At 35.4% G+C, this 15,688-nt stretch overlaps 1 protein-coding gene across 2 annotated transcripts in view; it reads left to right on the plus strand.

Moving 5' to 3' along the window:
- The window catches only part of STAU2 (staufen double-stranded RNA binding protein 2), a 133,869-nt gene that overhangs the window by 98,416 nt on the left and 19,765 nt on the right, over positions 1 to 15,688 (plus strand). Inside the window, exon 7 of one of the 2 annotated variants that reach the window (XM_070942204.1) lies at positions 14,318 to 14,475. The exons of the other annotated variant lie outside the window; for it this stretch is intronic. The gene's annotated coding sequence lies outside the window, so the exon portion shown is untranslated. The remainder of the gene's footprint in view (positions 1 to 14,317; positions 14,476 to 15,688) is intronic. 2 annotated transcript variants of the gene reach the window in all.

Genomic DNA, 15,688 nt, shown 5'->3' on the forward strand with positions numbered 1-15,688 from the left:
ATTAGCAGTTTTTGTCTGTGTTCTCATTTATCTAGTTTTCTCCTAATGGGGAGCAGAAGCAGTTTCCTGTGTCCTTCTTAGTCATAGAAAAATTTCCATCAAACTAGGGCTCTTCAAATAGCTTAGAGTTTCAGAGTCCATGAAAACGTGTCTTAGAATTTCACATTATTGCTTATATGTCTAAATATGTAAAATTACTATTTTTAAAAAATTAATATAATTTTTGCTTTCATGTCCATCAAAACTAAATACTCAGTTAAGGTAAAGATACTCCATGTGGATCTATAAAATATTCATACTTCAAAAAAAATTGTTGGTTGAATTTATGATTTTCTGCTAATTTAATTGTTTGGACCAGCTTGTTTAGTAACTGAAACTCTGAAGTGCTTATAAACATATCACTTATCTATAATCACACAATATAATCAGACTAAAACTTGAAACCTAGATAATAATACTTTACTAAAAAATACAAAACTGCAAAAAATGATAGTTTCTCTGTGTTCTCCCTATTTAAAAAAATAGACATTCTTTTCTGCACCAGATGAAGCAACTACTAAAGAGTCTTGAGGTTGAAATTTGAGATGTATTTTCCCGGCCTATGATGAAGTAGTGCTACACCTCTTGAAAAGACAACAGCATCCACTGGGTTTATTAGCAGTCTCTTTGTCCCTCATTGCCTGAAATTTTCAAGGGAGAAAAGATAAATCAGATATCACCATGTTTAATCTATGAAGGAGGAATCAAACAAGCTTTTCTAACAATTTCAAAACTGATCTGTCTTAGTGCATTCCAGTGACAGAATGAAATGCTAACAGTGAATCTCCCTATTTTATTTTCACCACCACCTTCTTAATGTCCAACTCTTAGCTGCCAAACATTAAACGTTAGGATTACTTGGTATTGTGAACTGTATTAGAGTTTACAGCAGGAGCAGCCAACCTGGGTTAAATAAATCAGTGACCAGGAACAAATGTGACCTTTCTTTCATATCCCTGTCCAAGCTCTGGGTACAGTTTATTGCTTTTGACCTTACTGGCCCATACCCATGCACTCTATTTTTTCTGAGCCATAGATACTTTCAGTGTGATATATATATATACGGAACAGAGATGGACTTTGTTCACAATTGTTGGTAGAAGCTGATTCACTGTCATTTGACTGTCTTTTATCCAAAAAGCATCTGCAATAAATAATTTACTTTATTGCCAAGAAATATCCCTTAATGCTACTATTACAATATTAATTTCTTAATTTAAGTTAAGAGGCACACAATATTTGGGGGATAAGACATGGTCTTTGAAGGGAGGCAGCACCACCAACAGAAGAAAGAATAAAGACACTGAAATGGCAGGGACTGGTAAAATATTAAATTTGATGAAGTTTACATTTCAAATGAATGTGATTAATATAGTTAATATAATTACTCTCCCCCTTTTAAAAAATCACGTTCTATCACATTAAATTAACAGTGCACAGAAAATGTTGAGGAAGTTCTGTGCAGTGGGCACTAAATTCAAAACTTTTTGAAGCCACAGACAGCTCTTGTTCCTTTCTGTAATGATCAGGTTAGGATACTCAAGCCACCTTGAGTCTTCGGAGTCTTCGGAGAAAGGCGGCATACAAGTTGAACAAATAAATAAATAAATAAATACTGCATAAAGCAAAATTGTTGCAGATCTTTGAGAACAGTTAATGTATCATCATCTGTCAAAGTCTGCTTAACCATGCTTGATAATGTGGCTCATTATGCTTTTTTGTAATGCTAAAACAAATGCCTCATTTGCCATAGAGTATTTCTGCTGTGATCATCCACAATACCACTAAAAAATCTATATCTTTTGGAAATTCCCTTATTTACCGGTACTTGTGTCCTATGGTCTATAATATAATAGTTCTTATAAAAACAGTGTTTGCTTTTGCAGAATCTAATCTGGGTCAGTCATCAGAACCAGAGGCTTAGTCTTCTGAGCTTTCAGACATTCTGGTGAGAGAGAAATTGCCTGAGGATGGGCTCCAAAACCTCGGAAGACTAAACATCTGATCTCAGTGACCAATCCAGATTGGATCCTGCAACTTTATCTTGGGACACCTATATTTGCCTTCATTCGTGTTTGGATTTTATTTATTTCTTAATAAATTTATTATGTATCTATACTTATAAATTTATATTATATTATATTTATTATATTATATTTATATTATTACATAAATAATACATATCTATAGTCTTTATTTATACAATAGAGAGTGTGATGGCTCAGTGGTTAAAGAAACTGAGCTTGTCAAGTGGGAAGTTGGGTTCAAGACCCAAGCACCACGCAAAAGGGTCAGCTTCCGTTCCTGCCTCAGCTCCTGCCCATGTTCAAAAGCATGCAAATGCAAGTAGATTAATAGGTACCACTTTGGTGGGAAGATAGCAGAATAACAGAGTTGGAAAAGACATTGAAGGTCTTCTTAGAACAACCCCCTGCTCTGGCAGGTAACTGTATACCATTTCAAACAAATGGTTCAGACAATCTCTTTAAAAACTTCCAGTGTTGGAGTATTCACAGCATTCTGTGTGCCTTTGGCATATAGCCATGCTGGCCACATGACCACAGGAAATGTCTTCTGACAACTCTGGCTCCCTTGGCCAAGAAAGAGAGATTTATTTATTTATTTATTTATTTATTTATTTATTTATTTATTTATTCAATTTGTATGCCGCCCCTCTCTGAAGACTCAGGGCGGCTCACAATGCATTTAAAATCATTATAAAAAACATTTAAGAATTAAAAACATTAAAACTCATTCACACCATTCATGGCCGGATCTCGCCAGATCGCAAGAGCGAGATCAACAGCCCCAGGCCTGCCAGAAGAGCCAGGTCTTCACCGCTTTTCGGAAGGCCAATAGGGTGGGGATGGTCCGGACCTCAGGAGATGAGCATCATGCCCTAGAGTCAGACACATCTGGACAGAGAAAACTTTAGCTTTTACATTTATATTTATATTTAATTGAATATGGAACGATTACCAAATAATTGCAATATATTTCAGTAGCTTTAAAATCAACCACTACAATTCCTAGGAAACTGAATTTTATGGACATTTTTTTCAGTTCCCTTAAATAGATAACATGGAGGAAAATCCACTTCTTACCACCTATTGAGGAAAAAATATTCTGTAGAAATTACTTTGGGGAATAATGGCAGTTGCCAGCTGCATAAACAATATAGCAGCATTGTTCAATTTGAGGAGTAAATAAATTCTCATCAGATTAGTGAAAAACTGTAATTAATATGACATCTTGTAAGCAGGCCGTGGACAGCTTTGTGTAAGGATAGGAAGCTGGCTGGGATTCTGTAGGGTGATGAACACATCCTGCAAAATGTGCAATCCTTTTGACTCCCACTGAAAACAGCATGTGATGTTCTTGTAGAAAAGGAGATCCTTTATTCATTAAGAGAGAAAGGAGGGGAAGGACCTCCTCCTGTGAAATGCTTAGCATTCACTGTACTAATTAACTGTGCTGGGGTAATGGGAACTGTGAGAGATCACAGGCTCACTGGGTGCCTGCAATACCCACAGGATCGGGCTGATCTTGTAGGATTTGCAGTATCTGGTCTATTTCAAAAAACTTTTCTTTATTTCAGCATTTTCAATAGAAGTGTACACATCTGTCTTTATACCCAGCAGCTTTCCTGGCCCACAACAAGTCCTCTGTGAGTTTCCCCAACCAAGCTCAGTGGGATCTCTGTCAGCTGCAAGATTTATGTCATCTTTTTCAGTCCTGAGAACTGTTCCTTAAGCTTTTCACATCTGGATTTAATTGGAAAGACATTAAAAGACATTAAGTGTGCTGGAAAAGCATATTTTAGGGAGGATCTTTATAGACACTTCCATTAAAGGAACTAGGAGAGATTGGAATGGGATGTGGATAGGACATCAGCTGTTATTAGGGACAAAGTTGCACTACCAATGGCTTCCTAGCAGTTCTTGAAGAAGACTCTGTTGTACTCCAGTGTGAATTAAAAGAAAGGCACAATCATGGAAATTTTAAATATTCATAAAACTGTATGTTTTGGGCACTATTTACTATTGCTCATTTATTCTAAGTTTCACATTTTTAGGTTCTGTTGTTTGGAATCACAGTAAGTTACAATGTTCAAAAGAAAAAAAAATACAGAAAATGTTAAATCTGTAGTGATAAACTAAGATGGTTTGGAAGGTCTGCTTCCTTGCAGATCAGAAGATGCTTCTGTGAGCCCCCTAGTTGGCCAAATAAATGATTATCTTAGGAAAAGAAAGATATGTTTCATATCTAAAGAATTGTGGAGAAAAGGGTGATATCTCATCAGATTCCTCATTCCAAATATGGGCATGGAAAAGCAGATACTTTATTAGACTGCAATGAAAGGAGAAAAGGGCAGAGAGATTATATTGCTCTTACTAGCTGACTTTGACTTCCTTTATCCTAAATTATTTCCATTCCATATAATTCTTAATTGAAACTGTAAGAACTGACTCTTTTCCCATTTTTTCCATGTTTGTTTTTTTCTTTTAAATTGTGGTTGATGCTAAGCTACTCTGGCAATCTGTATGACTAAAAGGAAGTCTAACTACCATCCATCAATCAAACAGACCATTAAATAGGGAGCTACAGAGACACTGGTTTATCTTTTAACATTTCATGGGAATGTGATCCTACAATATAAACTTATTTATATCCATGAATCTGCCTTCTAAAGCAATATAAATAGAAAAGTCCTTCAACAAGTTGGCCTGTTAATGTGTACTAGGTTTTCTAAGGAGACAAAATTACCATGGAACAATCATAAATAGTTTTGTATGGTTTTCAAAGCCTTGGTCAGCTCTGAAAACTTTACAACAATTCAAAAGGAGAATACATATGAATGCATACATTATACATTAATGTTGCATACTTATAATTACATTGTGACTATTAAAGCACTTTTTATAAATTACACTAAAATGGGTAGCCTAACCTGGAATCAGAATTTAACAGATAGCTATTTGCTTCCATCAAATAATTTGTTGCTGTTGACAAATAATTAAAGATGTCAGGCTATATATGGATTGACAGGCAGTTAAACGTAAACATTTTTTGTTGTGGAAGCAGAGTACTACAATCTTTCTTTTCTTGTTCTTAATATATTCTTCAAATAAATGTGATATTCAAAGACATGTCCAAAGCAAAAGCATCTGTAGCTAAACAAACAGGCCTTTGAAATTATATCCTGCCTGTCTTTAAAGTGAAAAAAAAATGTGTATGTGTGATGTTTTCCTTTTTATCTTTCAAGAAAAGCAAAACAAATAGTAGTAGAAATCTCCTTCTGTAAACCATCCCAGCAAAACAAATGGATTTGATTTATGATTCTCCACCTAAGTGGTGGGGGGAGAGATGAGTTCAAGATTTACAGCACATAGAAGTATTATTTCTAAATTATTTACTCACAGATAGCACTGTTCTAAGTCAATATCCACCATCTGCATGCAGAGTTTTGTATATTATCATGTGTAATGGATGCCAATGAGAAGAGGGTTGTCATAGAAGAGGGTAGACTGGAATCAAGGGGTATTATGAACACAATACTGGCTTGGTATTCATGTGGGGTCACAGTCATATTGAGACATTTCATCAGTCTATCACATCTGTTACAGTTATATATAGTGGTGAAATGTAAAATGTGCTACTACCGGTTCTGTGGGCGTGGCTTGGTGGGGGGGTGTTAATGTGACTGGGTGGGCGTGGCCAACTTTTTTTTTTAAAACTTTTAAAACCATTTCTTTCTACCTCTTTGGCCGAAGAGGTTGTAAAAAAATGCTTTTAAAAACCTCTGCCGATCCCAGCTGAGTTGCCTGATCAGCAGAGCCTTTTTTTCTTTTGAAAACTCTGCCGATCCCAGCTGAGTTGCCTGATTGGCAGAGGCTTTTTTTCTTTTAAAAATTTTTTTCTAAAACCTCTTCGACTGAAGAGGTTGTAGAAAAATGCTTTTAAAAGCCTCTGACGATCCCAGCTGAGCTGCGCGATCATCAGAGGCTTTTTTTTTTTTTACTTTTAAAAGCATTTTTTCGGCCGAAGAGGTTGTAGAAAAAATGCTTTTAAATTTTTTTTAAAAAGCCTCTGATGATTCCATGGCTCAGCTGGGCATGGAGGGGGGGCAGGGATTTTTGCTACCGGTTCTCTGAACTACCCGCTGCCATCGCTACTTGATTGGGCGATCCAGTCCGAACCGGGAGCATTTCACCCCTGGTTATATACTTCTCCAAGTGCTTGAACTCTAAGATAAATTATGAATGAATCGGAGGATTTAAAAAAATAAAAATAAACAAGTAATAGGCTCATAGATTTCCGTATCTTTAAGCCAAACATGAACCTACCAATTCTAAAGCTTTCAGAATGTTAATACCAATCTGTAAAAGCAATTTATAGAAATAGGAAGGAATAAAAATATACTGGACAACCCTTGCCCCATTGGGTCATTGTTTCTGAGATATTTTCTTACTAGAAATAGAATAACCAAGGACAGGCAAAAAAGCAGTGGGAGTAGGAGCAACTCCCAACTTCCTGTGGCTTCCCCATTGAGTTCCCTCATGATATTTGTGGCAGGAGACATTGGAAATTTCCATTCCTTTCCCTTCCTTTCCCTTCTCTCCTTTTTCCTTTCCTTGAGGCAGGTAAGTCACTGCTGCTGAGTGGGGGAGGAAGCGAGGGATTGCAAGACTGGTTGAGAAATTGTCACAGAACACTGAAAATGAAGATCATGTGACCACATAACAGCACAGTAGCAGTCACTAGCTATTAAACAGCCACAATTTCCCCAAATTTCATTCTTGGAAAACATGTGTTCCAGATTTGAACATATTCTATACGTTAGTCCAATTGAAGTACTTTGATTCAAAAATTGTTGTCTTATGTATATATCATTTTGCTTAGTTAAATATCATGACAGTGAGAGCTTTAGTAATATATAGATTTCAAAGAATTTTATTCCACGTTAGAAAAAATACCTCCCATCTAAGAAATTTTCTTCTATATGTGAATTAGTTAAAATGTAAGTTATAGTATAGCTATGGTATAGGTATCAATAATCCCTGGTTTGAATGTCAGGTGTAGTAGTTAAGACTAGGACTGACAACTTCTGAAAAATGTTGCCAAGAGAATTCCATGGAATTAAATTAATTAAAACTTAATTAATTCAACATAGTAAATATGAGTATTTAATAACACTCCTTTTGTACATTATAGATCATGATTTGTTACCAGATTTTGAAGAAGCTCTGATGGCCATAATAAAAATTGGCAAGAACAAAGATGATTTTTTAAAAAAATAAATGCCTAGAATATACTGTATATTGCAGCAAGATTGATGTTGAATAGAAAATCATCTGGAGTGAAAACCTTGAATTTCCTCCAAGTTATATATGTAATTTGATTATGTAACTGAGAAAACAAGATAAGGAAAGCATGCAGAATATGACTTCTTGAATTCTTCTCACCCACTTTATCAGCAGCAGTCATAGAAGGCATCTTTATTTTCTTCCATGTAGTATCTGTTATGTGTATATGGTACATGTGTCTGTCTCCACTGGGAAGCTCAGGTTAGTCTGTATATGCACTGATCTTGGTCACATGACCAGGAGGGAGGACCATGAAGAGACCTACAATGAAATGGTTGTCAACATCCAAACTATTACTCAAAGGTATCTCCTATAAGGATGTATGGTGGAAATATTTTCCTTACAGCATCCTATTTCCAACATTTGTATCCTAATAACGAAGAATATGAAGATATGTGACATTATGGTTAGAAAATTCTAGTTAAGAGATCAAGTTGCTATTATCATTTCAACGTAAATGCTTGAATATCCATCCTGACTTTAAAATTTTGATTGCTACAGCTCAAACTTCATCTGAAGTTTTATACTTGATTGTGCAACTCATAGATCCACTGATATAAGTGGAGTTATAAAGTTATAAAGGTTTGCTGGAGAAGACTCTTGTGAGTCCCTTGGACTGCAAGGCGATCAAATCGGTCAGCCCTAGAGGAGATCAACCCTGACTGCTCTTTAGAAGGGCAGATCCTGAAGATGAAACTCAAATATTTTGGCCACCTAATGAGAAGGAAGGACTCACTGGAGAAGAGCCTAATGCTGGGAAAGTCTGAGGGTAAAAGTAGGGGACGACAGAGAATGAGGTAGCTGGATGGGGTCACTGAAGCAGTAGGCGTGAGCTTAAATGGACTCCAGAGGATGGTAGAGGACAGAAAGGCCTAGAGGAATGTTGTCCATGGGGTTTCAGTGGGTCGGACACGACTTTGCAACTAACAACAATAACAACAAATAAAGGTTTCAATTATTAATAAATTTTTATTACCTGGATCTTCAAAGGAAGACACTGACAGATTTGAACAGTAAATCAATCTTTATAAAAACAATATATGATAGAAAGAGATGTGGCTGATATATATCATTTTTTAAAAATGCTTTTCCTAATATTTTGGAAATATTCTGATATATAATTAACTTATAACTTAATCAAATATTTTGGAAAAGAAGGACTATGATGGGAAATAAGCCTTTCCTTTCCTGAAACCTCCTAGAGCTAAAGCAAAAAGACACTGATAATCAAGGATTATTGGGAAGGGTTATTTTCTTGAGAAATTATTTTAGGAGATATTACAGGTAATCCTCAGTTTGTGTTCATTCATTCAGTAACTACTCAAAGATATAGCAGCACTGAAAAAAATTAAGATATGACTGACCCAGGAAGTTCAAGCCATCTAAGCACCCTCATGGTCACATAATCATGATCCAGACACGGGGGTGCCTGGGTCATGATTATGATGCTACAGGGAATTGTGGTCACATGACAACATTGATGAGCTCTGCTGGCTTCCCACAAGCAAAGCCAGTGGGGAAGCCAGCAGGGAAGATTGCAAGTTGCTCTGGTACAGTTGCTCCCACTTTTTCTCCCACCCACAGCATGCACACGCACATGCATCCTCCACCAACCCTCCTCTGGCTCCCGTGAGGAGTGAGCTACTTGTGTGTAGCTGGCACCAGCTCTATCAAGCCTTCCCAGGCCTACACACTCACTCTCACAGCACCCCTACACTCCTTACCTGGGACTCCTGCCTCTCCCTGCTTCCTGTAATCCCACACATTTTGGATTTACAATGGCAATCAGGACTGACAGGGAGTGCTGCCACTAAGCAATGTGGTCACATGATGTTGTGCTTTATGACGGCATTATTTAGCAACAGCAATCCCAGTCCCAATTGCCATTTAACCAAAGGATTTCCTGTATTCAACTAATTGCACAAAGCTTGCCCTGGGAATCCATTTTATCTTCCATACTGAAGGTATATATCTCTTTTTATGCAGATCTGAGATTAAGAATTGTAGATATGCTAATGCTTTGCTAAGTAGTTTGTTTAGATTTTCAGGAAGCAGGCAGAAACCTGAGCCAGGCTTTCTCAGTCTCCACACTGGTCTAATGAATCAAGTTTTGATGATGTTGCTCTTGGAAAACATGTACAGATTGTAGTTAGGCCTAAGTATCGCCATTGGACCATTTTGTGGCAGGTAGAATGCTTACAATGTTTAAATGTTTATTTGTTTCAAAGTGCTGGTACTTTTAAGGTAATAAATGGTTAACTCGGTGAGACAGAAAGTAGATCAGAATCTACTGGTAACTTTCTGGGAAATGTAACATCAGGAAGGATTTCAGGCTTGCAATGTTTTAACAATTGCACCTTCTAAAATAGGCTAGCAGAATCAAGAAAGAAGCAATTCAGCAGAAACTAATTTGTGAAATAATTTATGTGGAAACTTTTAGAGTGAGAACAGCATCATTTACAACTGCTTAGCAGCATGTTGTTCTGCAATTCTACATCAGCCTTTTTAAGCCACTTTTGCACCTAACTCCAGTTAGTGGTCTTATGGACTGAGTAAGTCCCATGTCTATGATCTGTTCATTCCTTCCTGGAAGAGAACTTTCTGCCCCACTGGACAATAGCCCTCACTTGTTTTCTGTTCAGTAACTGAGATCTTATGCCATGTTCCCAAGCCTACCTGAAGGTCCATAAGGAGCCTTGCAGTGTACAGCCATTTCATTTCATCATCTACCTCTGATGATCTTCCCAAGAGAAGTCTTGCTGTTCCAGATGCTAACTGTTCTGTAGTATTATTTCTATAGTTTGCTTTGGTGGTATCATCTGTTCTGTGCCCAGTCACCCTTTTCTGTTGTTACTGGCATTCACCATCATACCACACATCCATCCATCCATCCATCCATCCATCCATCCATCCATCCATCCATCCTGCTTGCTTGCTTGCTTGTTGGTGTTTCGTTTTTCTCAGAACTTTTTACTGTTTTATAAGTTTTATGTTTGGAGGGCTTTGGGTTGCAATTTAGAGCTCATAATGTGGACCTACCAACAATGACATTTCTATTCTTTCATCTAATTTTGTAAGCTTCTTTACATAGTTGTCAAAAAATCTGAAGTCAATTAACAATATAATACCTAGAAATAAGTCCCAGTTAACTCATTGCTATTTGCTCACACCCACTCAACTTGCTCCAGCATTTGTGGGAAGATTTACTTAACAGCATTCTTTTAAGATTATAAAAATTCTGAATTAACTTAGAAATGGACAACTGTAAGCCAAAACAGTGGATTGGCTGAAGGTTTAGGAGCATTATTGCTTTAATAACAATGTTTTTTTAAAAATAACTGCTCATAAAATATTAAGAGTTCTTGACCAAATTATCTTGTTTTATTTCTCCGCCATCGTCTTCTTTTCTTAATGTACTGCATCTTTAGTTTATAAGCCTGAAGGCAGGGATTGTGTAGCTTTGATTCTGTACACTGTTCTGAGAGCCTTTAGGCTAAATCTTGAAATAGGCATGTTTTAGCTGAATTAATAAATATAGAAATAACTAAAGAGTGTCCTTTCTATAGAAAGAATTTGATTAAGCTTCCTTCCAATCTTCAGAATGCGTGCCAGTCGTATAAGATAAATGTCACATATACACAGGAGAACTATTGAGTCACACCTTGGAAAGAAATTGAAAAGTATTGCTATTATAATAAGAACCATGCTCTTAAAATAATTAGTGAAGACAGCCACTACATATCAACTGAAAAATATTGTCATTCTCATAAGAACCAAACTGAAACCATGTTTTTCTAGAGTAGCCTCTGTATGCAAACTGTTTTTGTAAGGACGACCTGATGTTATTAAATTGTCATTACGATATTCAGTTTCCCATAAAAGAGAACCAAAGGGAAAGAAATTAACAAATTTAAATATGATTTTCTAATTGCTAATTGGCTTAAGGAAAGCTAAAAACAATCAAGCTGATTGGAAACATGCATCTCCAGCCAGATCCAGACATATTTATATTAAGAAGAGGAGCCAAGACAAATAAAAAACGGAATTGTGCATCCTGTTGGCATTGTGTTTTGGCATTGCTATATCTGTACAGAAAACAAGCGATACATGAAATGTGTAAAGACATCTGTTTCATAACCTATGGGGCTTTTTTCGCAGTTATAAAATCTTCTGAGGGAGAGAAATATTTCTATATATCTATGCAGATGCTCTTTTGTTTAAAAAAATCATTCAAAGAGGCTTTGGAAAAAGAATTTGTCCGTGACTGATATTCCCTCTGTCTTCAGTTTAACAAAAATTGACTAGCATCAAGTTATCAAGATTCTGACCCAGTTTATTGCAAATATGCTGAGTTTAAACTCATTGCCTTTGGAACACTTCATGGATATGATTTTCATTCATTCCCTGCTCCCCCCCCCCACAAATATAGTGAAAAGATTTTCAGAAAATCACAGGGGAAGAGTTAAAAGATAGTAAAATGTATTATAAAACTTTAATGTTTTGTTTAATTCTTTCATTCTAGTATTTGATTTTAAGAACCAATCCTCAAATCCCCATTAGATGCACAAAACATCCTGAAGGAAATTACATATGCTTCTATGGTCAAGACTCAGGAATCTCCAGAATCTAATGATCTCGGAATCTAATAACCCTAGCCAATGTGACTTCAGTGGACACCCAGCAATTTATTCCAAATATTTGTGCTACTCAGAGTCTGCAGTTTTCAAAAAAGAAAGTCTGCAGTTTTTGCTCAGAAAATTTCCTTTTGTTTATTTCTTTATTTGTTTGATTATTTCCTGTGATGCCCCAAGAAATGGTCAAAATGGTCCAGAATTACACATTCCTCTTATAGAAGACAGGTATTATTCAACCTTTCACTACTATGGAGATTTTTTAAAAGATTACCATAGTGATATGTCATATACTGTTAATATACTGAATGAGGGCTAATGCTTTCATGAAGTAGATGTTGTCTTCATGTTTTTTTTAATAGTTTTTATTGTTAAAATCATCCACATTATGTCCTAATCTTTCCATGATTAAAAAACAGTACAGTACAAAATGTGTTTTCATTAATGCTCCCTTCCTGGCATTTTAGCACTGTGCTTTCATAGAGATTAAAAGTACTGTAACTAATTCACAGTCATTTCATTATTTTAATAAAGCTCTTTCTTCATCTTGCATCGTTAATCTAGTTAGGACTTATTTAGAAAATAACGTAAGAATTCAAAACCATGTTGTTAATCAGCTGGGACTCTAAGGTAATGCTACTTAGAATAAATATAATTGCCTTCATGCTGAGATTCTGAGAATATTCATTTCTTTTCAGTCCTATTTCAATCAGATCTCTCTAATTTGTATATGTGTCTGTGTCTGTAAAGCTCCCTGAAATTATAGTATAATGAAAGATGCAATGCAGATGGCACCATTTTGACATATTGATATACCGGTACATTATATATCAGGGGTGTCAAACTCACGACCTGCAGGCCGGATGTGTCCCATGCTGGCCACTCTCACCCCTGGTTTAGCAAAGGGGGGAAGTCCCAATATGTCACGTGACGATGCCATGACACTGTGATTTTGACACCCCTGTTATATATCGTGTGTGTGTGCGTGCGCTTATTTTAGTGAAATTTTATTAGTGAAATTTTATTCTGCCATGTAAAGTTTTGTAATAAATATTTTACTACTTTGTTTTAGCAAAGACTTCAGATAGATACATGTGTTTCACCTTTTTATCCTTGGAATTCCTTAAATGGGAACTAGTGCTCTTATTCAAAAGAATTACTTGCTTTTGTTGTAATATTTTCTTCAAAGAAATAGAGATACATATTGTGGGTAAAGAAAGAAACAGAGGTTCCCATGAATGAACTCTTCAAACTGCGTGAGAAACTAGGTAGATATTTCATTAAAGAGTTACAAAATTGCTGAACAAAATCAAAAATACTTAAATGAAGTGACAATGAAACTGTTTTATGTTAATTCCCTTTTTTTTAAAAAAAATGTATTCACTGTCATCATTTGTGACAGTAACACCAGAAAGAACTGTGAGAATATTTAAGAAAAGTTCTCTCCAAGAAGTTATCAGCCTATTGAAAAGTTTTATTTACCAAACCTATGCCATGTTCTTGCTTCAGAAAGCTCAGGGTGACATTCAAATTATTTCCAGATGGTCTTTTTTCAAGAAACCTTAAAACATAACGCTTATTTTCATCACCATCTTCCAGAGTTACTGTTTTGCTAGGACATTAATAAAATAGGGAATCTCACAATCTTATTTTTGCTTCCATCTATCTAGGAAAGTGATCACTATTATATAAGGTGATAAAGATTTAGCTTCTGATTTAAAGTATATAATGATGAAACCCCAAGTGGTTGATCAGATGCCAGAATGATATTCATATATAATAGAAGCACGTCAGATTAATGAGTAGCTAATAGAATAATGGAAATATGAAAATACTTTTTTTTCTGTATATTCTTAGAGGAAGATACTTCAACTGGTACCAGCGTTTAATTTATTTTAATTAATTATTAAATTTACATGCTGCCAATATAAACAAAATTATTCAAGCATAGGATATGATAAGATAATTGGATCTTATTCCTGCTTTTTTTGAATCTGTATGGCCAGGCAGATATTTTTAGAAAGTGGGCAACACACAAGAAAGCAAGAAATGGATGAGAATTTTCAGTTAATATGTAGTGGTTGTCTTAGCTCATTTAATCAGAACCATTTACCACATGATCTCACCAGCATAGTATCTGAACATAAATATTATTGTTCAACTTTAAAAAGTCTCCCCTTGAGGTGACCTTTGAATCTCATGTGCCATTTGCTAATAAAAATGTCTTGAAGATGTGCAAACCTGGACTTTACTGCTGTTGTTAATGTATTAATCTTTCAGAAGTGTCAAGCATCTGGGAGAAAATTTAGACAATAAACAGATTAACTCAAGCACAATTGCTCAGGACTGCAAAGATTCAAAGGCCATCATCTAGGAACATCCCAGCACCCATGACTGTCACTACATCCTTATAAACCTGACATCAGGCAATATGATGTGTAAGTAGAAAGGAATAAAATCAATTATTAATACTATTATTTCAGTCTTATGTGGAGACAGTACCATAATATTCATGGTACTGTTTATGAGCAAGAGGTACTGTTTATGACTTTTTTTCCTAGCCACACAGAAAAAAAAAAATAATTATTTAGGCTGCTCCAGAAATATTGAAAATCTAATCCAATAACTGGAGTCCTTAAAAAGCAAGTAATTAACAGTTTACCCAGAAGGGTAGATGAAGTTAAGTTTACAGTTAAATCCAACTCAGGGAAAATTGGAAGTCAATAATGAATTAAGTTTACTTTTTTGTAATGTAGAACAAATTCAGCTTATCTCCTCAAAAAAGTAAATGTTAATATTTTCAAATTAATCAAGGGTAGTGCTATGATAATTTTAGTTGTTGTCTTCATATAGTTTGTTTTTATGTCATCATTATACATTGTTCCCACTATTACATTATAGTTGTTTCAAACTGAAATGTAGATCATGAATATTTGCTTATATATTAATGATTAGTTCCAACATATTTCAGGTGAAAACCGTGGTGCTTTTAAATTTCTTTTTGTGTTTATTGACTGATGAAACATTTGTCTCCTCAATTCTGTTCTCCATTGTGTGAAACACATCTTTTACTTTGTTCTGTGTTTTTATTTGCCCCACCATTGTATCAACTGAGTGTTTTTAGTCACTGCATTCTGATCCATATCTAATGCAGTAAAATCTCATCAATTCATTATAGAGCAATTGTGTCTCTCTTTCTTGACTTGTAAATGACTGAAATCAGATTTGTTATATATCACCTGCTATTAATAGCAAGAACTCAATTACACTGTACTTTCCGTCCTGCAGCTGTCTGCAATGAAAGGGATGTCTTCTCGTATTCTGGAATCCTATTTTTTATATGTTCAAAAACTGTTTTAAAAATTAGCAAGAAAAATGTGGATAGGCACATTTGCTAAACAAAAAACCCCCAGTAAAATCTAGTATATAATAAGAATTTTCATGAACATAAGCTATCTGCAAGGGGTAAGGTTAGATGTCAAAAAGTCAAGATGGCATCCATATACATGCCATCAAAGCTCCATTTATTACATGTATTGTACAGGGCTGTTGAGATGAGTGACCATATAAATTAGAAATAAAAACAATAATCAATCAATCAATCAATCAATCAATCAATCTAGGACTTTAATATCATGAACAATCATCTTG

Source organism: Pituophis catenifer, unplaced genomic scaffold (assembly GCF_029215685.1).
Source record: "Pituophis catenifer annectens isolate HBS135680 unplaced genomic scaffold, rPitCat1.0.hap2 SCAF_3, whole genome shotgun sequence".
Taxonomy (NCBI): domain Eukaryota; kingdom Metazoa; phylum Chordata; class Lepidosauria; order Squamata; family Colubridae; genus Pituophis; species Pituophis catenifer.